This window comes from Anser cygnoides, chromosome 9 (assembly GCF_040182565.1).
Source record: "Anser cygnoides isolate HZ-2024a breed goose chromosome 9, Taihu_goose_T2T_genome, whole genome shotgun sequence".
Lineage (NCBI taxonomy): Eukaryota > Metazoa > Chordata > Aves > Anseriformes > Anatidae > Anser > Anser cygnoides.
In genome coordinates this window covers 20700565-20727769 of record NC_089881.1, presented here as the reverse complement: position 1 = coordinate 20727769, position 27205 = coordinate 20700565, and the positions used below count along the sequence as shown (strand labels likewise).

At 37.9% G+C, this 27205-nt stretch overlaps 1 protein-coding gene across 12 annotated transcripts in view; it reads left to right on the top strand.

The window, feature by feature from the left end:
• NAALADL2 (N-acetylated alpha-linked acidic dipeptidase like 2) overlaps positions 1 to 27205 on the top strand; it is a 439850-nt gene that overhangs the window by 143833 nt on the left and 268812 nt on the right. Inside the window, exon 1 of one of the 12 annotated variants that reach the window (XM_067001998.1) lies at positions 7094 to 7446. The exons of 10 other annotated variants lie outside the window; for them this stretch is intronic. The gene's annotated coding sequence lies outside the window, so the exon portion shown is untranslated. Of the gene's footprint in view, positions 1 to 7093; positions 7447 to 25217; positions 25312 to 27205 lie in introns of those variants that run through there. One more of the 12 variants, XM_067002002.1, reaches the window with a different exon arrangement.

Here is a 27205-nt window from a genome sequence, read left to right as displayed (position 1 = left end):
GAAATTGGTCCAACTTCCATGCAGTTGTGGTGAATTCAAGTTTTAGAGATAATTTCTTTGCCATTCTAGAGATGAAATCGAATGGTGAGGAACTCTGAACTTAAATTGTAACCTGCCTTGCCACTGAATGTTTCAAGTCTTTGGAGAGAGAAATTTTATCCTTTTTTTTTTTTTTTGTCCAGGTTTTATAAATTTCCTCAGAAGCTTTATCTCAAAACTAAAACAATACTGGAACAATACTTCCCAGAACTGGAAAGTTTTTGTTTGTTTGTTTGTATTTTAATTCTTCCTTGGAAAGAATCCCCACCACAAAGTTGCAATTCTTGCAATGAAAGCTTTTTTGATATCATATATATTTTTGCTGTACAAAAATTCTCAATAATTTGTAAAAACTTAGTCATCTTTTGGAAAGTCTGACTGTTTTCATGGGATTCAAGATGTCCTCTGTAGTTCTAAAATTGTTTTAAATTCACCTAAAAATAATAATTAAAAACAAAACAAAAAAACAAAAACACCATAAAACTCTCCAGGAGCATAAAGGTAAAACTTTTTTCTTAACAATCGCATATACATGTTTTTCATTTGTCTACAGATTTTAATACTAACTGCAAGAACAGGAAGCTAAGTTTCGCAAATGTTTTTAATAATGTATTGAATCAATTTTGAACCAAAAGGCTGCCTCTGTTGGAAATTTTTAGCATTATAGCATTCAATTCTACTAATGTCCGTTATAGCTACGTTTTACAGCACACAAGGCTTTTACTAAAATAAGCATTTTTCTAATACTCTTGTGAAGTATAGCATTTCAGTATGCCATGTAGAGCATTGTGCTTTCCGATATTTATGCTTTTATATTTATATTTATTCTGCTTCAGTCTTCCATCTTTTGCCGTTATGACAGAGGTTATCACCGTTATGCAGATTGTGGTAAGATTTGTGTGTGCATTTCTCTTTTCTCTCTCTCATTTGCTTTCTCTAGCAGTCAGAACTTCTATAGAATAGCTTGTTTGTGCCTTAATTCTGGAAAGTTGGTATTGTTGCATTTAGGAGGAAGTTTTCATTTCTACATTTAATTTTCTCCAAAGCTGGTTTGTGTTGGCTGTACCTGATGCTTCACAAGCCATGTTATTTCTTAGTTCTCCTATTGGTTTACAATGTTGCAGTTTGGTACCGTCCTTTTGGTTTTATCCGGTGTTGTAGAGGAGTAACCTAGAAAACAGTCAATGGTAGGTCAGCTTCTTACAATTTCTCCCATTCTGACGGTGCACAGTAGCCTCAGTGTTGCTGGAGAGACATATCAGATCTGAACAGCCGAGCAGCACTCACTGAGCATCTTCTCATTGTCGGCAGTGTTGTATGAGCTTTTGGTTTTAGTCTGTCTTGACAAGCTTTTGCTTTTCCTTCTGTTTTTGTCACTGCTGAGCCTTTCTTTCTTGAATATACTCATTACTCTGTTCATGACAAATTGAATTAAGAATTTTTGCTAAGGCCAGACTTGTAATGGTGTCTAAAAATAATTTCAAGACCAACAGTGTAATGTCTTTCAGTAATTGTTAAATATGAATGAACTGACTAGGCTAAAATAAGAATCAGGCCAATTAAACCTCTGTTTGAGGATAGTGAAGCTTGTAATTAGAGATGCACAGGAAATGTTTCTCTCTCACTCCCCATCACTTTCCTCCTTTATTTTTTTCCCCCACAAGGCAACAGAAAGTGAAGGGAGGGAGGGCCCCTCGAAGAGCTGAATGCTCAAGCGTGATAACGCTTACTTGGGAAACAAGCAGTTTCCCCAGATTGTGTAACCTTATAGTGAGGCTTTTAGAATGTTTTTCTGTGAAAATTATTATTTTCTGAAGAACCAGTGAAAAGTAATATTTTATTAGAAAATATTAATAATGCACTATTTGTGGTGGTGGAGAGGGGATGTTAAGTGCCCTATTCAGTGTTTTGAAGACCTACAGTTAGGAAATGTGACCATAAGTGCTCAGCAGGGCTTCTTCTCAGTTGTACCAGCAATACGTGTGGAAGCCTTAATTTAAAAATAAAAATGATTTGTTCCTTTGATAAATTTTTATTCCTCATTAACTGGGTGAGAAATTGCATTATAAACAACATTGCAGATGTCCTGTATCCTCCAGCTGCAGCTCAGGGTGGAACACAATCTAGCATAGAGTCGTGGGGCCACCTGTGTACATAGAGAGCCTGGAGAGGGTTGTGCATGGAGAGGCAGAGATACCTGCAAATGAGGGGTTTTGTGGCTTTATCAACTTCGGTCTTCAGTGTCCTAGATTTTCGAATAGGTGAAAAACTATTTGATATCATAGGGTGACCTTTTTGTTGTTGTTTTTTTTTAAAATTATTATTATTTTTTAAATGCACTTATATTACATTAATTATAACTAGTTTCTCAAGAGAGCAGACTCAATTGGGGGCGATTTCTTAAAATGAAAGTCTCTAAGAACCAGTTTCCTTCGTACAGGGGAAGCTATGAGCTCTTGTGAAATGTAGGTTACAAGCACCAACAGGGCTACGTGAAGCTATTTCTTATTCTCCACTAGGTCTTTTAATCTTGCACTTCTTGCATCTAACCCACTTTTATCTCAAAGATTGTCATTTTTGTAGTACCATATCTGTATGGAGACTTGTAAACTTAGTCCAACTGAAAGTTTTTGGGTAGTCTGTTTTGGTGCTGTTTCCTTTTCTCTTGATTTAGGGAAACACAGGTGTTCTAAAGGAAGGTGTTCTAAAACCGATACTGAATAAGATGTTGGATGAAGGGAATAGTATAAGATAAAATCTTCAAAAGTAGATGCCTATAAATTCAGGGTGCACAAAGATCATGTTTACGAAGTGATTAAATTTGCAGAACTCAGTTTCAGTTCTCAGTGTTCAGCTGTGAGCACATGGGTGGTGCAGTTGTCTAATGTGAATTTAGAAGTGTATGTATATATTTTAAATAATGTTTACACTGACTGACTTTTCTCAATATGTATAGATTCTGAATCTTCAAAGTTTTGTTGCTCCTAGATTTTGTCACAGCAGTTTCTAGTGTCTTGAATGTGTCTTAATTGGCTCCCAGACGTGAGAACAAAACGGGCCCTGTATTTCCATGTTCTGTACAAAACATGGACATTTGCAGTAACATCGTTTGAGCATATTGGTTGTGAACCCTATATGCTGTATCTTTATTATATCAGATCATTTTTTTACAGTCAGTGAGAACTTCATATGAAAAGTTTTGGGAATCCAGTGTTGATGTATGTTTTCTGTTCACAAAGAGAAATAAAACCCAGTGGGACTTTGTGCAGTTTCCCCTGAATTGCTTGCATTATAGACAGAGGAGTGAGATTGAAAGATGGTGCAAACGACAGCAATGCGTTTATAATATATCCTTGTTTGTTTATGGCATTTTATCATGGCACCAAAATAAGGATGAAAGATTGGGAAATGAAGAAGGGGATTCTGGTGATACTAAATTAATGATTCTAAATTCTATTCATGTAAATAGGTTTCTCAGGTTTTGTATTGTTTTTTATTCATATTCCAGATCACCTCTATTTTATTATTTATTAACCATAGGTTAATAAAACCTTGGGTCTTCTTTTTTTTGGCAGCCACCATTAGCATTCCAAGAGAAGTATATGATATCCATGTCTTCTGAACGTGTCATTAGTACAAAAGCCTTAACAGAGCAAATGGAGAGATTACTTCTAACTTGAGATTACCTTCTCCTAGTCAGCTACTGCTAAAGCTGTTTTTACACCTTTAAATATTGTTCACTTAATGAAAATTCACAGTAACAGAAGAAAGGTGAATGATTTTGATGTAAAAAATAATATACATATATATATATACACACGCTACTATATATATACACGCTACTAAAATAAATATTTTAATATTACTAATACTAATACTACTAAAATAAATGTCTTATGAACTTGTGTCATATGAAGCCTTGGGAAATCTTGTGCTCATGAATGCTTTCACAAATTATGTTTATCTGGTATGTGCACAGGAACAAATTATTATTATTATTTGTCTTCAGGGTATCTGAGAGTGGGACTGTTTTTGCCAGTTCATTTTGAGCTAAGAAATATATCAATAGCGCTTGAGACTTTGCAAGGTCACTTCAAATGGGTAGAGTTGTATGAAATTTCTTGTTGAGACTTGAAAGTGGATGAAATTCAAGTAGTTTTATCCCTTCAGTGTGATGTGAATTTCTTACTAGTTCAGGATAAGTAAATAAAAAGACTAGTAGAAGTGTCACAGAAGTGATTAAAATTTTCTTCCAGGTTTTGCTGTTACAGAAAGGGAAAGAAAACCATAGTTTTGGAAAAAAGGAAAGTAAAGACCAATTACATTTAGCTAAAATTGGCACTTTCCTTTTTACCTCTTTCCCCACAGAAAAAGTGTTAGAGTTACATTCTGTTGAATGAGTTGTTCAGAAAATATGAGAGTTAAATATCTGAGCCAGTTACATGAAGCTTAATTACAGCATTATGTGTTGGATGCTTTCCAATGCTAGCAGCAATGTCCCTGTCCCTCCCCGCTGCAACTCAGGAACCTGTAAAACACAATATTGAGTCATTTTGAATTTTAGTATATGTATCTTTTTCTGGTTCTGGAGATGGTGCAATTCTTAGGAGGTTTTCTCACTTCTCATCTTCACGTTTCAAAACCAGGGAGATGATCACTGTGAAATAGCGGATTTGGTAAGTTTTTATAGTCTCAAAAAGTTTTTGAGATTTTTCATGGTACTTACAAGTTCTAGTGTTTTAAGCAATGACAACAGAGGCAAAACCATGCAGCTATGAGTAATTTGCCATTTCCCAATAACTTTCCAAACAGATTCCAGTGGGTTTGTCATAACTTTCACAATGACTTTGAAGAGTATTCAAATGTACCTCTCATGTTGAAACACTGTTAGACTTAGGTTTCCCACACATCAGCCAGGAGTGTGTCCTAGTTAGTCCTCTGCAGGGCATTCCCAGACTGATGTGTGAGAATTTGGTGGTTAAACCACTCCTGTTTCTCCCATGCGGCTGCCAAACCAGTTGTTTTAGCTATCGACTTTCTCTTTTAATCTTTGCTGTCTTGGTTATCCGCATGTATTAAAAAATGCATGTTATTAACTCAGATGATGACAGAAGTACTGAACACAAACTTGTCTAAACTGGGTATGTAATTTGAAATTTGTAGGGGGAATTTTCAAGTGGAAGCAAGTTCTCCACCAATAGTATTGTAGGTTCTGTTAGCTTTTCAATCCATATTTGAAAATACAACTTTTATATTTTCTTTTCAATCCTGTGTCAGAGGGCCTTTTTAATACAAATAGCGTTACACTTAATTTATTACCAATCAGGAAATAAGACTTAAAGGGAACACCATGTAAGTGGAATCTACCTTACATACAGCCCACAAAAAACTCTCAATACAAACGCAAGACCTATAGTAGAAGACCAAATGCTACAACTGTAGTACATATTATAATGCCATAAGGAAAGAGCAAGAAAGCAAGGCCATTGCTCTGGTTATTTGCAGTAGAAGCACGTTACGTAGTTTTCAACCCGTCTAGGAGTGGACAATGGAGATGGCAAAAGAGAAGAGATGTCAATGCCCTCTGCAAGTCTTGAGACACATGTTTCTTCCCTATGGCATTGACCATATCAATACATGTCAAAGGCTAATTCTTAATGAGCAATCACCAAGACTCCCTGCAGCTGTGGGGAGCTTTCTCATTGTGTTCATGCAGGGCTGTTTTTAGTTTGGGGGGTGATGAATAAAAACTTTACTGATTAGAGATCTTGGAGAAAACCACTGCTAGTGAAGGTACACTGAGCTAGAGCTATCAATCCTTGTGTAGAAGAGCAGATGACACAGTTTCAGTTTAGACACTGAAGGAAACTGCCAATCATTTCAGCATTATTGAAGGGCTTTCTTTGCCTCTCAACCCATGTTATTGCATCTCGATGCCTGTGGAGTACATCGACTGCCTCTTTGCAAAGTAATGTAGTAGATTTAGTCCTTAAAGTAGATGCCTTGTTCAAGCTGTGGGTGAAGCTTTTTTAGGGTTTTGAGAATGGTAAGGATGAGGGAAGATCTTATTTCTAATAGTTCATTCCAGTTGTGTTTGTGAGTTGGCTTTAGCTCAGATTTGGCAATTGTTTTCAGCCATTGTTGGGTAAAACTGCAAATCTATAAATCCATATCTACGGTTGTTAAAGCTAAAAATACTTTATACTTCCCTTGTGGATTTGATAAAACTACTCTTACAGTCTCTCTTGCTAGCAAACTATATAATTAACTTAGTTTGTGTGATCAGCTTTCTTTAATATTCTTTAAAATCACTGTAAAATAACAGACATAGGAGTAGTAATCATAGAAATAATGGGGAATTACAATTCCTGTGTTTTAGCTAATGTATACTTAATTTGGTGATATATCTTTGAAATGTTAGGAGTCTTTTTTTATCAACTTTAGATATTAAATGGAGAACTTGTCCTTTAAAATGAGTGTTGGGGGATAATAGGGGTAGCAATAGAGGAAACTATATAATATATGCTCAAGAAGCAGTGAGAAAAACAATAGGGCCACAGGTAGTACTCAATTCTTGAAGGTTCATTTCTACATTATTAAACTAAGCATGAGACTAGGCTAAAGTGCAATTTAAACATAATTAATCTCAAATAAATACTTAGTAGCAGCATAATCTATGCAAATCTATGTAAATAGGTAGTTATGGTGAATTAGAATGTAATAGTACTGAATGGACTACTCAGGATTTCATTAACTAAAAAGACTGAAGACCCTCTTTACCAAGAAAAAATACCCTTCTTTCTATACCGGTTGATTTAGGTTGTTAATTTGAGAAGCTAATCATTTTGGACCATTAATCATAATAATTAGAGACAGATTTGGTGAGCTTTAGTGCATTTTCAACTAGACTAATAGTTGTGTAATCCAATGTTTATTAGTATAAACAAAGTAAATTAGAAACATGCTACTATAAAAAGGCAAAAACTTCAGGAACTTTCCGTGATCCTCCCAAATTCCATTAATTTAACAATGATATGTTGTTCTTGGTAGTTTGCTTGCTCTGATCTGTTTCATTCTGCACTCGTAGTGCCACAGTTCAGCCCAGATGCACAGAAAACTGTGCCATGGTCTTTAACTGTGCTTACAGTTTCGTAATCCACACAGACTGATATTTGGGTGGAGAAGTGAGTAGAGAGAGCTTATCAGCCATTGGTAGCAGCACATTTTTATTTTGTACGTAGTCCCATGAGTAAGCTCATGTCCTTCATTCATCTGGAGGCTTTGAGCCAGGATTGCCAGCACATCGAAGACTTGACGTGTATGGAGACTCCCACCCCGGCGTGGCACAGCAGCCTGCCTGCGAGAACAGAAACGCCGTGTACAGCCATGTCTCTGTGCTGCTCACAGGTAGGGGGGAGTGAATTTTTAGTCTGCTCAAGGTGTGAAAGCTAAGTCTCCATTTCTAGCTTTGCTTCAGAGAGAAGGTGGCATGTGATGGAGTAGTGAAGTGGACAGAGGTTTTCCCACACTCTGAGTGTTTCATATTTGTTCCTTTCCTGAGGCCTTTGGGAGTGTGGGTTTTCCCACTCTGGGGTTCGCATGTCAGATTAACACTTGGTTGTAGCAAGATGTTCACATGCCTGGACTCCTGCTTAACCTTTCCCTGGGGTTTGGGCGCAAGTTCTGGGGGTCTGTGTATGCACGTGTGCATGTGAAACAGATCTTTCCACGGGCTTTTATTGGCCTTGCGTGCTGAAGCACCTTTACTGAGTCATGTGGGAAGTTAAGGGGAAAAAATGAACATCAGATTTCTTAGGATTTAGAATCGGTTTCTCATTATAAACCTTATGTTTCAACACTTACTGAAATGCACAGTTCCTCTGATGCCCTGCTTGAGCCATGGGGATTCAAATTCTGGTTTTTCTCTTGCAAAGTTCTCGTTTTAAAAATAGGAATAAAATAATGCAAGTTTCACAAGGTTGGAAGATTCCTAGTGCCTGAAGAGTCAAAACTAAAATAAAATGGAAATCTATGTGCATGTAGCAGCTGGGGGAAATCTACAAGTATGTTCATGTCGCTTTCCCTACTTCCTCCTCCAAAAATCACTACCCAAACTGATGCACAAATCTGAAAGAGTTGTCTGCCCTTCATTCTTTAAAGTATCTTTTTTTTTTCTTTTAAAAAATCCCTTTGCCCCCCCCCCCCCCAAATTGAAGGGTTCTTTTTTTTACGGGGTGGTTCTTGACATCTTCTCACCTTTTTTTTTTTTTTTTTTTGGATATACATGCTTAGCTCTGTATTGAAAATGACATTGCAAATCTAAATACTATTAGAAAACTTCAGAACTCACTTGGGAGGAAGAAGTGTAAGGAAAGCAACTGCCGTATTCATGGCATTTGAATAGTAGTTTCTTATGATGCAAAATAGTAGACGGCGGTAATAAAGAAAATAATTTCCTATCCAATCCAGCCTCCTTCTTTTAAATCACCTGACAAAAATATCACGAAGATGTAGTTGCGTGACATGTGCTCGTCAGTCACTCCAGTTATTCCGCAGCAGCTTTCCAGCGAGCAAGCTGTGAAATATGACCGGCTTTCCAGTGGAAGCTCCTTAGGGTAGGTGGTTTCAGTTTTGCCTCCCTCGATTTGAGTAAGGCAGGCCTGTTTGCAGTCATGAATTCTTGTGGAGCATGCCTTCACATGCAACTTTTTCATACCTTTTTGGATCGTCTTAAAAGAAAGAAATACCTGTACTTGACCTACTTAATCTATGTAATTATTTTACTTTGCTAGGGTGTATGCACATCTTGTTCTCATCTCCATATTTTTTTCCAGCTTGGCAGTTGTTTCGTAAGTTGTTAAAAATACCATCTGGCTGGTAATGGGAACTTGGGCTTAGCATTTCTGTTGTTACAATTACTGGCCAGAACAATAGAGGCAGAAATCAGACTACTGCTTTACAAAGTCAAAGCTCAAACACTGCTTCCTCAGAAATCCTATTGGCTTAATTTAGATCTTTTTAACAGCAATTACTAAAGCAAACTTACTGAGTCCTGCTGAAAGTGAGCAAAATGTCAGTGGTTGTTGGTTCTAGTTAAAGAACACCCATTTCTCAATAATGAAAGCTTCATGGTGCAGCGTCTTTTAATTTATGAATTTATTAAGAGACTTAGATCTGTCTTGAGACTGTCTTGTATTTTTCTTTTTTTTTGTAACATCAGTTTTACATGTTTCTTCTTTTCTGAATCAAAAGCAACAATATTATTTAAAGCTCCAGAGTTTGCCATTGACTGTTTCTGAATCAAATTGCGTCCAAGTAGGGTTAAATAAAGAGGATGCAGTTCTGTAAAATCCTGTATACTGTAATCAAACAAAACTTCCATTAAAATATAACTACTTTTTAGGTATGCAGACTCTAATGGTATCTAGTGATTTGGTTATAGCACTTTTGACCCTGGTGTTTTGCTTCACATTTTTCTTCTAAATGTTGCTTTCATAAAGTTGCCCTAATATATTCTTTCCTCTGTTTTTGAAAGTGTCGCTTTGCCCCTTAGCTATCATAGGGAAACAGCTGTGATTTAAGACATCAGCCTTGCTATTAACATCAAGTGGCTGCATAACAACTATGAATCATTTTTATGAATGTGTTCTGACTAAATCATAGGACTCATTAGGTGTGGATGGATGGGTATCTGAGAAAGTGATATAGGTAATAGGCTGTCTTCTAAGATAATGAAAAAGTTTTCACCTTCACTTTTCTTTATATGCTTTGCCCTAGGAATGGTCGCTTTCTAATACAAATAGTTGCAAACACACAGCTGAAAATGAGTCTATCATTTTAAAGCCAGTCATATTCAAGAAAAATTCATATGATTGAGCGATAATTATTCACAATAGGGACTTCTGTGGCAGCGTATTTTATCAGACAAGCAAATTAAGTTTTTTTTGTAGTGTTTGTTTTTTTTTCCTGGTTGGAAGTTCTCTTGCATCTGTTGGCCTGCAAAGAATTGTCCCTGGTGTTCTCTTAAGAAGGCATGGAGTTTTATTGTAGTGAATTGCACAGAAATGTGCAGAAAACAAATATCCTGAATTTCAGTTTTGCCAAAACAGCCCCTTAAATAGTATGTGTTCCTTCTACATACTGTTTGCGTGGGAGAGTATTTAATCTTTTCTGTGTGTATATATGTTTTTTTTTTCTCAGGGATATTATTTTGTTCTTCAATAGAAGAATCCAAAGATGTAAGCAAATTGCCTCTTGGCCAAGACATATCTCCTAACCCAACAAACAGATTTCACCCCCCAAATGAATTAGGTTAATCTGCTCTTCTTGATAATTTTTTGCTATAGTCAGAATATTCATAGTTGCTCTCTAAATACTAATCTTAGTTTGATAAATTTTTTAATTTATTTGCTGCAAAGAATGCTTATTTAAAAACAAAACAGAAAAGTCTGAACACTGACTGCCTCAAGACATCACCTCATTAGAAGCACAAATTCAGATTGATTGAGCTGATACTGATGGTAATGATGATAATAATTGTGTTGCAGTAGTGCCTTAGGATCTTAGCTGTGAATGAAGTTCCCACTTGTACAGAGCTAAGATCAATTCCAGGCCTGAAAAAGATTCAGAAGCAGATTTAAAATGTGAGAAAAATAGGAGCTTGTATTCAAGTCATCTCTTTTAAAAAATTCTTGTTGGGAGGCAGCTGGGGGAGAGGAAAAAAAAGGAGGAGACCCATCTGTATTCTAATCAGATATGTTAAATTTTCTTAAACACCTTCAAAAGGAGAAAAAAAAAAAAAAAGGCAAAGCAAAATATCTGTCAAGATGACAAAATGTTTGAAAGAATTTAAGCAGAGCACTCATATGAAACGCTGCCATGCAAGAATATGGCAAGTTCTGCCCTTAGATTTGCAGTAAGCAGTTAATAAAGAAATAAATTAATGCAGGTTTCAGCTGTATCAATGCACATAGTGCTAGTAATAAGCAGGGAGCACATATGCTTGTTTGAAGGATGACTTGAGGTTTATACCGAGCTATTGCTTTTACAGTCAAGCAGATGTCAGTGGGCTTGCTTTACAGGATATTATGATATATGAAACTGAAGGCTTTTGAGTAGTAAAAATTACTCCTGTCAATTCATCTTTGTGTATGGCGCTTTGATATATCATTCACAGCTTAATTATATTGTCATGGTTGAGGGATTAAAACAAAAGCCAGGTTGACTCTTGCTTAAACCTCTCTCTGAAATAATGCTGGTAGGTGAACGGGAGGAAGAAATCCATAAGATCTCTCTAAAATTCCATTATAATGTATTGTGCCATCAATAATAGGTGCCTTCCACGATGCAGTTTCACAAACTGCAGTTAGGGAGATATTCATCAGCTATCACTCAGTACATAGGAGTACAAACGACTAATGTCAGACTTACCAGGAAAAAAAAAATGAGAGAGAATTGTCTTTTGTGCAAGACTTGAAGCGGTTGGGTTTGGGTTGTGCCAAAACCGACTGGAATTCAGGCAACGGGACAAAGAAACAAATCTGTCGGTGCAGGTTTGTCAGGCCTGACTGTAAAAAGGGGTTGATAACCTCGTCCGGGAAGTCTTTGTTGTCACCTGCCCAGGAATGGAGACAGTTACCTGTCCCCAGAAGGTGGGTGGTAGGAGACGGGGCTGCTCAGCTGCCACTGGAGGTGCCAGGAGGGTTGCCCGGTACCGTCCTGGGGCTAGACAGACTTTTTTGGATATTGAGCCGGGCGTGATTTGTTACCAAGGAGACGTGTGGTTTTGTGTTTGCCTATTAAGCGGAGAGTTAAAAAATGACAAAACAAACTCCGTAATCAAAATAAATTGCAGGGTGTCATTTTGGCATGCAGCTTTTGGGGCCTTAATTATTATCAACTACTGTGATTAAAGCAAAGCTAATCAAAACCCAAAGGAGGGTTTTCTGTGTTCTCAGACTTTGTTAGTCTTCTTGATTGTGTATTTTGTCTGCATACAATAGGTTGCTCTTATATGAAGGTGATAGTTGAAGTGCAGATAGGTGCCAATTAAAGATCTACATGGTATCCAAAAACTGTGCACCTATATCAATGCTAGAATTTTTCAAGATGGATTTGGCATTTTATTTCTGTAACTCATGTTTCTGGATGATACTGTAATGCAAATACAGATTAAAGTTAATATTAATGGTTACTCCCAGATGCTGCAAAAAATACGATTTTATGGCAGATGAATAAACGTAATTTAGGATTAAGTTAATACAGGTGTTTCTCTTATTTGTAGCACATTTTCTATGCGTGAATTCAAATGACCAGTGAGGCACATGTTTCACTGGTTTAACAGCCTTCTGCTGTAGCTGTGATTTTGCCCATGGGTGCTTTCCAAAGTGACAGCTTTGAAGGCAGAGAAACGTTGATTGTCTTTGAACTTTGGGATGGGGAGGTAAAGGTGCTGACAGGCAGAGGTGCAGGAGATGAAGCCAAGTGTTCAGTGCTTGGAAAAGATACGGCTATTGGGGATTCTTTCCATAAAGTGATCACTTCCAAACACTGGAACTGTTTCTGGGGAGGCTGAGGTAGAGCTGCTCTGTATTCACCTGCTGTGGGATGTGGCACACGCTGAAAGGACCCTTTACATACATGCAGGCAAATAGATTAATGAAACATCAGTAAGAAGTTCAGACCAAATCTTCTTTACTTACTTTACCTGTAAAAGATTAGATTGTCTGTCCTAAATTATTAAGCCACGTCTTCCAACTGTATCAATTTAATACCTGTGCCCTTCTTTTCTGTTTTAGCTTAATGAAATTGCCATTGCTCCTCTCACATATTAAAGTATCTATTTAATGAAGTAAAAGAAATAAATGGAAAAAAGAAACCAAACATGATTCTGTGCCTACGTGAATGTAATGAAATGGTTTTGTACCTAATGTTTTCAAATATTTGCTTTATTAAAATAAATTCTTTTCATGTATGTAAAGTACTTGTACAATTTTGGTAAATACCTTATCTATTTTACAGGTTTAAAAAAAATCGTTTGGTATGCTACAATTTCTGAAGAGTGAGATAGTGAACTGGTAGACTGCCACAGATTGTGTATAGAGTGTTGTGGCATGCATGTAAGTGAGAAAATTTTAGGAAAGCTTCTGTTCTAAGTCAGAAAACAAATTTTCAGCATTCAGAAAAAACAAGATTTTAGCATTTTAGGAAAATAAACATTGGGGAAAACAAACATTAGGATAATAATACGTAAGTTAAGGACCTCACATTGGGTAGGAATTCTTTCTATTTAGAAGTAACTTGTTGCCCATGAAGGCATCATGTAAGTTCATGTAAAATGTATTTAGTGATTGTTGTGATTTGGGTTCAGTGAAATAAGAATTTGATTTATTTTCCAGTACAGCTAGAGACTTGTTGAGAGCAGCAATCTTTTTTGATAAGCTTGAGCTTTTCATGTCTTATCTTACTATTTTAATTGTCTAGTGGTATGTCTGTATGCAAGGATTCCTTTGTCTTTCCTATAATAAACTTACATAGGATGCTGCTGAATAATATTGTTAGTGTGGAATTGCCTGGCTTGACCTGCTGGTAGTAATGCCTATTGGGTTGGGTGAGCTTTGTCCATCTGACTGCGGCATAATAAAATCAGTAAATGCTTTTTTTGGTGTGTGGGTAATTTGCTTTCAAAAAAAAGGAAGAGGTGGAGTCCAATGTTGTTTGCTGATGGTTGGCATAGTAATATTTTTGTTCCTTTATAAAAGCATTCACTGGGCATGAGACCAGAAGCAACAGCTTACCTACTATTAATCTCTCTGTGGAATATTTAATCTTCTGTTTTTTGGAGGGATTTGCTAATACAGTGGTTCGCCTGAGTAACCAATGTCATCTGAAGGAAAAATAAACAGATTTGTTTATCTGTAGCAGGTGGTTGAGTTTTTTCCTTTTCTTTCTCCATATACATTTATTATAATTTATATGTAATAGATTCTATATTCAGAATGTGACATTACACCATGAAATTCATTTGATTTGTAACTTTTGTTTTAAAATTTTGATTCCAGAAACCTCCTTCTGTGCATGTAATTTAAGGTGATGAGTAATTTAAAGCCTTGAGAATTGTAGATTACATACAGCTTCAATGCAAACTGAAACACCACATGTGCAGAAAGCACAGTTTTGTGTAATATAGCTATTACATTAACATTGGTCAAAAGAAACCAAGGCTGTGTTCTTAAGACATGGCTTTCAGCTTACAATAGTTTTGTTACTTGATTTTTGGCAACAACTTGACTCAAAATTCATGATGATGATGATAAGGACTCCTTTGGGTGGGGTGGGGTGGGTTGGGTTGTAGTTGGCATAAAACTCTGTTGACTCGCAATGCTAGTTTGGAGGTAGGAGAACTCAGAAAAATCTGTTACTCTAATTTGAGCTTGAATGCTAGTACACAATGTGGCAATCCAAATTTGCGTTTTGTCTGCAGAAGTGCATGATTTGAAACAAACACCTGCTGGTCCACTAGTTAGTGATAATGTCCTTTGCCATCAGGCTAGCATCCATTAAGTAACGGGTTGCATTTTTACAGAAAGCTTACATTTGCCCAATTCTGTTTTCCAAAAAGCAAATGGCTGTAAAGTATTATGGACTGTATACTACATCTGTTTGTCTCACGCTGTAGAAATAATTGTGATTTGGTTTGCATGTGATGTTACTTATGGAAATACTTGTTTTGTGTATCTATTGTTCTTTAAGGTATCGCTTTCAGTACTTTCTCTCTCTCTCTCTTTTTTTTTTTTTTTTTCCCTTTCCTTTCCATTCTAAAGCAGGCTGCTGTCTTGAAACCCAACTTGCATCACACTTGACCAGCTTTGCCAGTCCTTCTTGCATGCCTCGTTGGGAGGTGAGGAGATTGTGTGAGTCTGGATCTGCTTGACCCTCATCTCAGCTGTTTCCCTGAGTGAAGGCTAGACGGTTTGAAGGCTTTGGGGCTGGTGGAATATTTTTAGTTCAGGTATTGCATTAGTTATAGGCGAAGGAAGTTTGGGACAACTTTGCCCAGAAGTTGTCCAATCTATCTGTTTCCTTCATGCCACACCATCTTTTGCAGATTTGGTTAATTGTGTGTTTGAAAGTCACTTTAAATGTCTTTTTTTATAAGTTACGAATTAAATAATTCTCTAAAATATTCTTTCTGATACTATATCCAGGTAGAGTTAAAGATTCTTAGGTGTTGTTTAATTTCACTGTTTAGTTGTACTTTGTAAAGGGTCATGTTTGTTTACCTTTTGGAAGTCTTATTTGATTATCTTAAAGTTCCTACAAGTTTTAAATCATAATGTGATCCTTTTGACGTTAGGTCGTCCTTGCTGTCTGTGACCCTATTCCTCTTTTTTTTTTTTGAATACTGGAAGATTGATAACTTTGTGTCATTTTATAAGTAACATCTTTGATTATTTTGTTAAATTAAGTATTTCTACTGTACAAGACTTCAGTAGAACTTTTAGAATAGGCTGAAGTATAAACAGTAACAGTAAACATTTTGGTGGCATATTGCAGGTTCTTGTGGGTTACGTAATGGGGAATTTAGGTTCATCCCGAAGTTTGCCCCTAAACTTTTTGGTGAGCAGATGGTGTAGCCTAATTTGCCTGTAGGGGCAATGGAAGTACTAATCTTCTCTCAAAAAAAAACAACAGATAGTTAGCAATATTTTCAGATATTGAGAAGAAAAATAGATTGTTGTTGTCTGGATACACTTGTAAATTACTGTGCTTGTAAATTACTGCAGAACTGCTACAGTGAATTACCGCAATGTAAAATATGGCTTCTTAGTGGTTTAGGAAGATTTTTTGTACATGCCTCACTTAAAGGATACTGTAACATTAATCAGATTTATTTGAAAGGTATTATTAGATTGTGTGTACTCTGTACTGAATGGTAGCATATCCTTAGCAATGATTACTCATAAATCCTGCAATTATTCAAAGAATAACCTCATGATTAGTAGCATTGACTGTATTATCCTGTGTTATTACAACAGTATGGAAGCATTTTCATAATAACAAGGGATTTAATTGGTATGAGGACTTATTTGCGGAATACTAAACACATTGGTAAGTGAGGCATTTGAATTGTACATTACAGGCGCCCAGAGTATTATCAGCTAATTAGGTACTGGAGGGGCATATGTAGTGTTCACTAAGGCTGCTCAACTTTCCAACACAGTTGTTTTTCAGTATTCAAATGATTGGAACAATGATTAGAAGTTTTATGTGACTTTACATATGTTTTATTACCTTCTGTGAACAGTTTTTAAAACACAGTTTTGAGCAGTTTTCAGGGAACAGTGCATGGTTAAGTTTTGCAATGAAGCTACTGATCTATATCTAGAAAATTCTGTTGGGGAAGTGTTTATGTCAAGAACAGAATGGAATAAATACTTAACCTGTTACCAGGAAAATCTACTTTTCAAACAAACAGCAGATGTATTTTGTCAGGTGGTGAGGAAAGCATGAATGTAGGTTGACTTGTCCAGGTAAGGTGGAGATGCATTAATGGGACTTTGATACCCCAGGCAGTTCTTCGTTATGGATCTGCCAGTCCTGAATTCCATCTGTAACATGCTTATCAAATGCTTGTGACAGTCTAAGCTTTATTGTCACCCGTAAACCTTTACAGAAAAAGGGTTTTGTCTGAAATCTGTTCCATTTCTTGCACATCTGCTAATCATGCCTACTGATCTATTGTGCTAGCTTGTGCTTCCTTCCAGGCCAGTGTTTTCTGCAGGTTTTAAACTTTGTGGTATTTTATCCTCTTACCTTGCACTTCCTCAGCTTTCACAGAATTTCTTTGCAGGTTTGGTAGTCCACGCAGATACGTTACCATTTATTCAAACCTTTGATGGTTTATGACCAGTCAGCTATCAAACCCAGTCAGCTATCAAACCCATACATCTGCTGGCATGCAGCTGAAGTTATCCTAGCTAGAGGGAGAGTTTATTTTTTTAAGGAATTAAGCATTTTATCATATAGGTGTGGTGTTGAAAGTAGATAAAAACGTATTATTAATGCTTCACGGAAAAGGAAGACTGTTGCTGAGCTGGACAGGGTGGGTGGTTTGTGTTTTCAAGAACAAATGCCTTTTACTGAAGTGTTAGTGTGAGGGATAGAGGTGACTCTCATTGCCCAGAAAAACACGGGACAACGCTGAGTCCTTGCCCTTTTGGGAGCACAGCGGGGACATGACATGCCTGATGCTCATGTGGAGGGGTCTTGGTGAGCTGGCTGGAGAGGCATGTTCCTCTCTCCTTTCTGTTTGATGGAGACTTGACGTGATGGAGCCAGCTCCCCGTTACCATACTCCTCTGAGGAACGGGCAGCAGCAAAGCCACTAGCGAGCTGCTGCTGCCTCTGCTTTGGCTTCCCACAGAGGGCTGCCTCTGGTGGAGTTCGTGCAGCACTACTGCCCCAACGCCCAGTGGTTCTTGAGCCTTGTCATCTTGTCAATATCCCAAAGCTTAACCTGTGCGCTCACATGAACATACCAACTTAAGACCAATTTTTTTCATCTCTCCGTACAACATAAAGAATAATCTTGAAATGCCTGAGTTCGTTCTTCATTGTGATGTGGGTTTACTTGTCTGAATGCAGCTTAAGGAGTCCTTTACTTTCCCATACCCAACCTGCAAAGGTCTTTTTCACCATCAGACCATGGAGTGCTGATGGGGAAAGAGATTCACAAGTACAGCTGAAGGTAAATGGCTGACAAAATGTCGTGCTATCGTGTTGCTAGTATACCTCGCTGAGAAAAGATCTGCCAGATTTAACGTTTTTATGTTCTTCCAGCACTTGGTGTGCCAGTCTTTCAGGGCATTGTGATATAATTTACATATCTAATATCTGTAATTAATGTGTGAATGCAGTATCATTTTGTAGATAGAAGATGATGAACTGCAGTAAGGAATTTTATTTCTATTATGTATAGGACTCTTTAGCCAGATTTTTCTTAAACCCAGATGTTTTATGACTTTTTGATGATAGTATAGGGTGTTTTATTTGTGGTATTAATTGGAGTTACATTTTATAAAGTAGAAATGTGTTCAGTTCTTCATTAAATACGTTAAAATCGCACTATGTGGCAGTTTATGGTTCTAGCAAACTTTTTTTTGAGAAAAGAAATTTGTATAGAAAGAAATTCAAATTTATGTCCTGTATGTTGCTAGTCTGGGACAGCCATAATTAGAAGGCAGAAACATCATATACAAAGCTTAGCTGCTTGCTAGAAAATAAGTCCAAGACCAGTATGTTTTTACTATTTTGATTGAAGAAGCTATTAACTGGTAGTACATGAGAGAGTTTTAAAAGAAATTGATTTGCTTACTAACAGTGTTTTCTTGCCTGAATAAGAGTTTAATCATATTGGTGGGAAACAAAATTGATGAACCTTTAACATCAGATGGTACAGAAATAGTGATTAGAAACCATTTGCCTACAGTTTAGAAGACAGAAATTTAGATTAAGCACAACTGAAACATTAATTTAATCTAATTCTGTTGAAGTCATGGGGAAAATCTGCTGCTGTAAAATTAATCTTACTCCTCATTTGCAGTTATCAGAAAAGTAAAATAATGCCAGTATAATTCTAGCGTGAAAGTTGCCAACATGCTTTTTTTTCTTCACACCTGATGCAAGTGTGTTTCTCATTTACAAAACCTCCTCCTCCTCCTGTCATGTAGCTTGCTTTCTGCCATTCCTTGTCAACAAACAGTCTAGATTTAGCTTTCCAAAGGCAAGGAAGTGAGATCCTCAGCATCAGAAAGCCTGCTTAGAACAGAGTTTGACAAAGAAAAGTGTCTGTCCCAGCTGGTCTTACAGGCTTTAGCAGGAAAGATAGATCACGGTGTTCTTGGAGCTTCTTCCTGAAAGAAATGCAGAGAAGCTCATATCACATGTGGTTGTTTTCCTCTTCTGCCAGGATTTTGGTCTGGGCATTCAAATCACTCAACTCAGGTTGCGTTTTCCCCTTGTTTCGCTCATTCCCATAAAGCATGGCTAGAAGGAATTACTTGCCACTGCACTGTCTGACTAAATACCTTCCTTAGTGTTTGCAGTACACTGTACAGACTTGCATACTAATGTCTGGTTTCTGGGAGTCAGATTCATGGTAGGTTATTATGCCTATGTACACTGGTACTAGGGCAAGTAAAAGTTAAGCAACAATAGCAGTTTTAATAATGCTGGTTTTTTTTTTTGTTTGTTTGTTTTTTTACAAACCGAATGCTTTTATGTTTGAGTGGAAGTGGCATTACAGTAGAAATTGTGCACGGGGAGTAGTCCAGAACTGAGATATTCTAGCTCGCTAAGACCAAGGCTCCCTGTTGATGATGTCTGTCGTTCTGTTGAACAGAAGACCTTCATTATGCATCTGTTTGGGTGACTTGAATCCATGAAGAACTTACCTGCCAGCTGTGCTGTGCAGATAACTTACTGATATGGATGGGTTTGTTTTATGTACAGAAAAGTATCTCAGAAAAAGTATATTGGTATGGTAAGACAGTGCAGTTATTCATCTATGAATTGCATCAACTGCAGAATTCCTTTGAAAGGAAACATTATCTTATTGTTCTCATCCACCAAAAAAAATAATAAATAATAATAATAATCAATGTGCCAGGCTAATTAATTTTATAAAGACTTGCAATCACATACAATGCATTTACTCCCATGGGAGCACACAGTACTTCTAAAGGTCACCATTTAGCTGTACACCTGCTTTTATTACACTTTCTCAGAAAAAAGGGGGGGGAGGGGAGGGATTGATGGCTGAGAACTTAGATCTCTCTAATGCTTAATAAACTTAACCTTTAGCATGGTATTGAACTTGACGATCCTGCCTGAAAGAAGAGTGTATGCTGCTTCAGAGGCATTTGTGCGGACTGTTAGTTAATCATTTTTATTTGCTTTATGGATACCACATGGAATATTTATTAAAATTCTTTGGAGCATAGTAAATATAAAGAGATTAAAGCAGCAGAGCAGGAAGAATAGCTTCTGTACAAGGAGGGTGTGTGTGGATACCCATGACCATAGGGGATGTTGACTCCAAAAAGATTTCTTCATGAGCAGTCATCCTGATGTCTGATTCTGCACATACCTAAATTCTTAAGTACAGAGAGAGCTAGATATTTAATTTATAAAATATTTGTATTGAGGGCTCTGTGCTGTAATGAATGGTTAAAAATTGAAATAACAGAAAATAAATACTGTTTTTTTGTATGCTTGTATGCTTATATTAGAAACTTATATTAGAAAGCCTGTAGAAAAGCAATAGTTTTGAAAAGAAAAAGAGAATCTAAAATATAATACTTAATGTAGGAATGTTCTCAAAGCCTATCAAACTCAAAGCTTTCAAATTTCATCTCCGATCAGGCAACTTTTATTGCCACATTGTTAGGAGTTAAGTGTCTTTTCTCAAGCAGGCTATAATTCTTCATCATATATGGTATGCTACGTTGCTTTAGGAGGTAACTAGAGAATGATTTTTTTATTGTTGCTCATCGCGAAGTAGTGCCCAGAAACTCATAGGTTCCATAAGCTTTTCTAATGATCTGTTAAAATCCTGCTAACCATGATAGATTGTAGGATGCTATGTTTTAACGTCATGATCCTCATCTGTACTAAAATTTAAGTTCTTGGTACCATAACTGAATATTAAATTTACTGTATTCCTTGGAAGGCTAGATCCTTAGCAAAAGTAGATCTGGGTTTTATTTGCATCAGATGCTGATCTTGCCCCCAGTTCATGTCCTTGCTATGGCTCTTCTGCTATTGTAGTGACTGTGCAATAAATGGGCACAACCTCAAGCTTGTCCTCTCCTCATAACGATAAGAAAGATCCTGGTAAATTTAGAGTAGAAATATGAGCTCTTGGGGGTGGAGGAAAGCAGGGGAACAAAGTTGGTATTTTTTTCCTCTCCTCCTCCCTGCCTTTCACCACTTTCACCACTTTGGTGGTTTCTTACAAATAGGGCAGCAGAAGTATTTGATAAAAATCACTTAAGCACATTTTCCTGATAACCAAGAATAATGCAGAAGTGTTGTGGTGGCGGTTTTTGTTGTTGTTTTGGTTCTTTGTGTTGTTTTTGAAACTGTGAATAGGTGACTTGTAACTACAGGCAACATTTTGGTCTTCTTCGATATAATCTGCTTTTCCTTTTCAGTACCTACTTCATTTGTGTAACTTCCTAGTATGTGATAGTACTGTCCTTGATATATAATGAATGTATCTTTTCACAGAGCACCTTTCCAACCAATTGTAAAAAAAAAAATAAAATAAAAAATACATATAACCAAAAAATTAGAGCAGATAAATAATATCATCTGATATGCCTGGTAGAAGAGGTTAATTAAAAATAGCAGATACCTAGGAGATACAGGAGGGAGAGAAAAGATCATTTAAATATATATATACCTGAAAGTGTCATGTTGGGAATAACAACTGAAGGTCTGATTCAAGAAAGCATTTCCACATCAGCCTATTTAACTCCAGTCAGGAAAGAGAAAATAAAACCTCTCCAGCAGAAGTTTTGCATTTCCAGTATATGCAGGAGACAAAACACTTAAAAGAGAACCACAAATCCCCACTGTTCAGTAACGGAGTTGACCTTGTTCACCCTCAGCCCTCCTGCCCTTTCCAACAGATTTGTCTCAAACTTTTCAGAAAAAAAGTTTCACTTTGCAACGAACTGAAGCCTATGATGTGGCTTTGATCTGCTCGATGACGCAACTGAAACGTGTGTAAAACCTGAACTGCTAATGACGGATCAGCTGCAGGAAGGTGCTTCCTGTACCAGGGGAGGATTAGAGCTCTGCGGGTAACTTCTCAAACGATGTGTACCATCACTCTCAGTTGAGAGGAATGTAAAAGGTGACAAATAGTTTTTCGTCATTTCTTCTGTTTTTTCCCTGAGAAGACAAGACCAGGCATTGCTGAAAATAAATGGAGAAGAGATGGTGGAGATGACAAGAGTGCATTTACCAGGCAGTAACGGAAGCAGGAGCATAAGAGAGATAATGAGTCTCCTACAATTTTGTTGCTTTCTTGGATCTGCCTATGATTTCCTCTGTTTTTGCATCTTTTCATCTTTTCCAGTCTTGTTTTTCTTTTCCATAACACTGGTATATGTAGTGAGCAACATCCCAGCTCAAGAAAGCCTGTTGGCTACTTCAGGCAGCACAGCATAACCCTTCTTGATAGATTCAGGATGGGGAAGCAAGTGCCCGGCAGGCCAGTGCTGGCAGCAGGGAAGGCTGGGCAAAGAAGCAGCTGTCCTGGCAGCTGCATGCAGCAAAACCAGTTGCTGCAACAAGCGTTAAAAGATCCTATCAGTGATGGTAGCACTTGCTCTTTGAAGACACCCCACCTCTGTATTTGTTTTAGGGATGTCAGTCGCAATGTTTGACTCGGTTGCCAGTTAGTACCAGCCTTCCCAGATGCACAGAGGACTGGCAAGGCTCCTTCACATTAAAGCCTCTTTTGTCACTGTCAGTTTAGGTATGGAAAACATCCATCAACGCCACTAGTGAGAGGAAGTTATGCTGTCTCTGTCAAAATCTAGTGCTCCTGGTTAGTGGATTTTTGTTGTTGTATTCCTGTACTCCCCCAGGAAACCCATAGGATCACCTGTCTGACACTGCTGGCTTCCAGGGACGTAACATGTAGCTTCCTCTGAAAGCTGTGAAGCCTGATGTTTGCTCTCTTCAGAAGTCAGAAAACTGCTTCCTGGCTGAGTTTATTTTCCTGAGAAATATGTGCAAACCTTTTTGCTAGCTCGTGTTCCTTTGTAGATGAAGTAAAATGTGCTGGCAATTGTTGCTTTAATTTTTGTGGGGGCAGCTGTTCCATTTATGTAAATATTACTCCTTTTGAGAAATGGCTAGAAGATATAAAAGTTTAAGTTCTCTGCTGGAACATAATTCTGGTGCTCATAAAAGACTCGTGTCTCCCAGCCTCTGTCAGCATGCGATGCCTGTCACTTGCGTGAACATACCTTGCTGCTGTTTTCCACCAGACAGGCCTTTTCCTAGAAACCTGGGGAAATAAGTTGTAAAGGCAGTGTGCTTAATGAGGTCATCTGTCAAATCCCTAACAATCTGTTAAGCAGATTTAATATTACTGGCAAGAGGAAGAAAGGAAACATGGTAACATCTCAATTTGGGATGTTTGAACCTGACTGCCAGCCCCGACGGGTACACTGGGTGAATACGCCTAATATGCGTACAGCTTTGAAGGACTGCTTGAGGTAGCTAGCTCGTCTACAAACACCTGCCTTGTTTGTGTTTTGGAGCCCATTTGATGTGCTGTGTGGCGCCTGGTGTTCAGTGCCCGGCCTGTGCCATCCAGGCCTGGGTTTCGCCTCAGGTGGCTCTGGGCTGCTGCCCTGCAGGGTGCTCTCGTTTTCTGGTAGCCAGATCTGCTGTGAGCTGCTCCAGTTCGCTCCCAGATCCTTGTTGCAAATCCTGCTTGGTTTTATTGCAGCGTTTTTCATTAGCTGTGTTCCTGCTGGCTGAGGGCACGGCGGCGCAGGTTGGCCTGCCTCACGCCAGCCCTGCGCTCGTGCAGTGCGCTGGAACAGGCCCCCGGCCTTTCCTCAGCCCCGCTAGCACAGAAGAGTTATAATACTGAATATTTCCTTTGCTTATTCAAAACAAAACACAAACCAGACCCACCACTTTCCAGCTAAGTCAAACCCATTCTCAAAATCCCGTTTATCTCTGTGTCCCCATTACAGGCTGAAGAGATCAGTTTCAATGACATGACAAACCTGGTTGTTTCAGGTGTTTTTCCAGACAGAAAATTCACTAAATATAAATGCACATGAACCCATTTGGGCCTGATCCAGCTGTACAAATTCCTGTAGTCTGGTGTCCTCAAGGAGGTCTGACTGTCCTCTGCCTAGTTCCCACCACAGGATTCATGCAAACTGTGTCTCTGTTGCGGTCACGGCTAAAACCAGCTTTGGTTGAACTTTCTGGATGGCAAATGTTTGTGATGTTTTGCTGGGGCACTAAGTGCCAAGTGGCCTGTGTTAAAAGCAGATAGGAAGGCGTATTATTTTTGAGGTTGCCTTTGGTGACTAAAGGGTGATGTTATTGAATGTGTGAAAGAATTAAACCGATAACTGTGAAACTGGAAATGTGTTTTTCCTATTAGATATTTGGGTATGCAATTAAGTGGGTGTTTATATAATAAATGTTTGAGTAATGTCGTTAAACATCATTGTGTCCAGGCTTTATGTAAACGGACTAATTTTTTTCTGGAAAGGAACATACTTATCAGAGTGAAAACTCTGCAAAATGTGAACAGTTTCTTTGTGACTTTCTTATAAGGAAAGGTGAAGCTGACTGCATGCAGAATATACTTTCTCATCTGCTGCAACTATTTTATACAACTCTGGCTGCCAGACATCAACGGCTTTTTCCCATGGCTTACTACTTATGTGAATAATCAGCTAGCAGTCTCTTTTGCAGTGGGTTTGATTTTATAAAATTCAGTACTGGAATGGTATTACAGCTTGCAAATATTTCAGAGTCAGCTTTAATATAATTTTTATACTATGCTAGAGTGAAGCTGTGGTCTGAAATAATTTTACATCATAAGTGGTTCTAAATGAAAGTACTTGCAGATTATTTCCATCACATTTGTGGAGGAAAGAATCTATTTCCGCCTAAATAATATTTAAGTCCATTACCTTATGAGAAAATAGTCATTTCAAGTTTTAGCACCTGAGTGAACTTCACTGACAGTAATAGGTAGGTGAGGGTGTTGGAGAACAAAGCCACTGCCTTCTCAGGAGAAACCTGTCGCGGAGCAAGCCTTGGGAGTCCGACACATTGTCCTAGAGAGGTACAGTCCGAAGCTCTGAGGCCTAATGATGCAGTATCTTGCTCTACCTAGTTTTTGGATGTGTATATAAAAATTGAGTGTCTGTATATGTTTACATACGTACACACATGCATATGATAGCCATTCTTACGAAGGTCAACAGTGTGGTTTTGTGTTTTTTGAATCATAACCTGCACACCCAAGTCTCTGCTGTGGAGGGATTGGGACGAGGGGAGCTGGCAGAGGGGAGCAGCCTGGTCACGCATCTCTTCCCTGTGCATTGCTTGCAGAAAGTGCCACTGATCCGGTCCCTCCAGGCTGCGAGGGACTGCGCTGGCAGCGGATGAGGTAGCAGCCCTCTGGAGTTGCCTTGGTCCCGTTCACTTCACGAGGTGATTTTAGTCTTAAAACCTTTGCAATTTTTGCGTGTTTGAAGTAGCTTAAGTCTGGGTCATGGGCAGACTGCAAATAAATCCTGTAGATGGATAAAAGGTGTAATATGTAAGGGAGGAATTTTCTTTTAGTTGCCTCTTCTTCACATTTTTTTGTCTTGCTTTCAAACTTTTTGGAGAGAGAAGAGAGGAAGGACTGTTACGCATTCTTGCGAAGGACATCCATGCCAGAAAAAGTTTTCGCAGGGGTGAAGAGCTTTCTTTCCATCACTTATTTCAAGGGGGCAAGTGCTGGGCAGATACCAGTCCTTTCTTTGTCACAGGACATTGACTGTGTGCGTACTGACGTTTGGAGGAAGCTGATTGAGTCATTATTACAGTCATCGGAAAAATGACCAACATTACAACAATACAGACCCAGTTAGAAATTTGTTTATCTAAGTTCATGTGGACATTTTTGAGTTGAGGTTGGAGAAGGTAATATCTGTGTGTATGTGCTCAGCTATTTATTGCTGTGTCATTAAATGAGGTTATTGGCCATGGGCTTTCAGGTTTCTTGTTCCGTTCTGAGCCATAACCACTGTATTTTGAGAGTGGATTTTTTGCAAATGTCTGTAATTTTCTGTAATGCCAATAATGGCAGTGGAGAGGGAAATAGCTATTTTATTTTGATAGGATTTGGGAAATCCTGAATGAATCTTGCAGTGCATCTTGTAATAACCTTTAGGATTTAACGCAAGTATTGAGGTGTGGGATTTTTATGTTGTTGTTGTTTTTTGTTTTTTAAGCTGTCACTTGGTGAAACCAGTTCTAGGGAAACACCATCATATGCTCATCCTGTTCTTTTGCTGTACTTAACCACATGCTGTTGGCTCCTCTGCAGATTGTACACGTCTGGCCAGAAATGGTACAACTCCCGTATTCTTCCTGGCCTGTTGTGCTCTCTCTGGTATCTTCTTATGAGGGCTAGGCAGTTCTGAATTGCAGTCATGGCTTTCTGAAAAGTCACAATGTTCAATTTAAGGTATCAGATTCATTTTGTCCATTTTCAGCATAGATATAATTGCAATGTATTTTGGAACATTGCTTTGTGTTTAAAAAAGAAAAAAGTATTAGAGGTAGCAGAGCTTTAACTTCTCATTAATTTTTGTTATTCATAAACCAGAATACAGAAGCAATAGAGGGTAATATATAGTTCTAATTCAGGCAAGCAAAGTCCCCATTCTGCATATGAAAGCTGAAACAAACTTTCTTAGATATTCAAAATTTTAAAAACTTGACTATCTTAAGAAATGAAAGAATACATGGAAAAGAGGTGATTTTTATCTGTCTTTCTGTAATTTTGTTTTGTAATAGCTGCTAACAGGTTGTCTAGTCTGACAAAATTATATATACGACAGTACAAAGTGCAGGCTTTCGGTTGTCAGAGCAACCTATATATTTTGGAGCAATGGGTAGTAGGGTGGATCCAGTGAGATTTCTAAGTGATGTACAACAATGAGTGAGGTGAAAATCGAGCCAGTGTTGCCACCCACGCTAGACAGACAAATGGATTTTAAGGAATGTTTTTTTTTTAAGCGTGTTTATTAAGGTATGAGAGAAGAGGAAAGTGAGGTGTGCGTTACCTTTTAAAATTATATAGCCTATAAGTTTTTAAAAGCAGTATTTCAAAAATAGCTTCAGGACATTATTCTTTAACTTTCTTCTCTCTTCAGCCAGTAATGATGATTGCATGTAATTCCCTGTATCTGAAAACTGTCTTTAAAAGCGGAAGAGAAACAAAATGTAGTGTTCGAAATATTTCAGCTGCACATGCCAGGCTCCTCCTTTAACATCTTTTATTGGCGTCTGCAGAAATACTTTACACATGTTCTAGAAAGTTGCCTTTGAACTT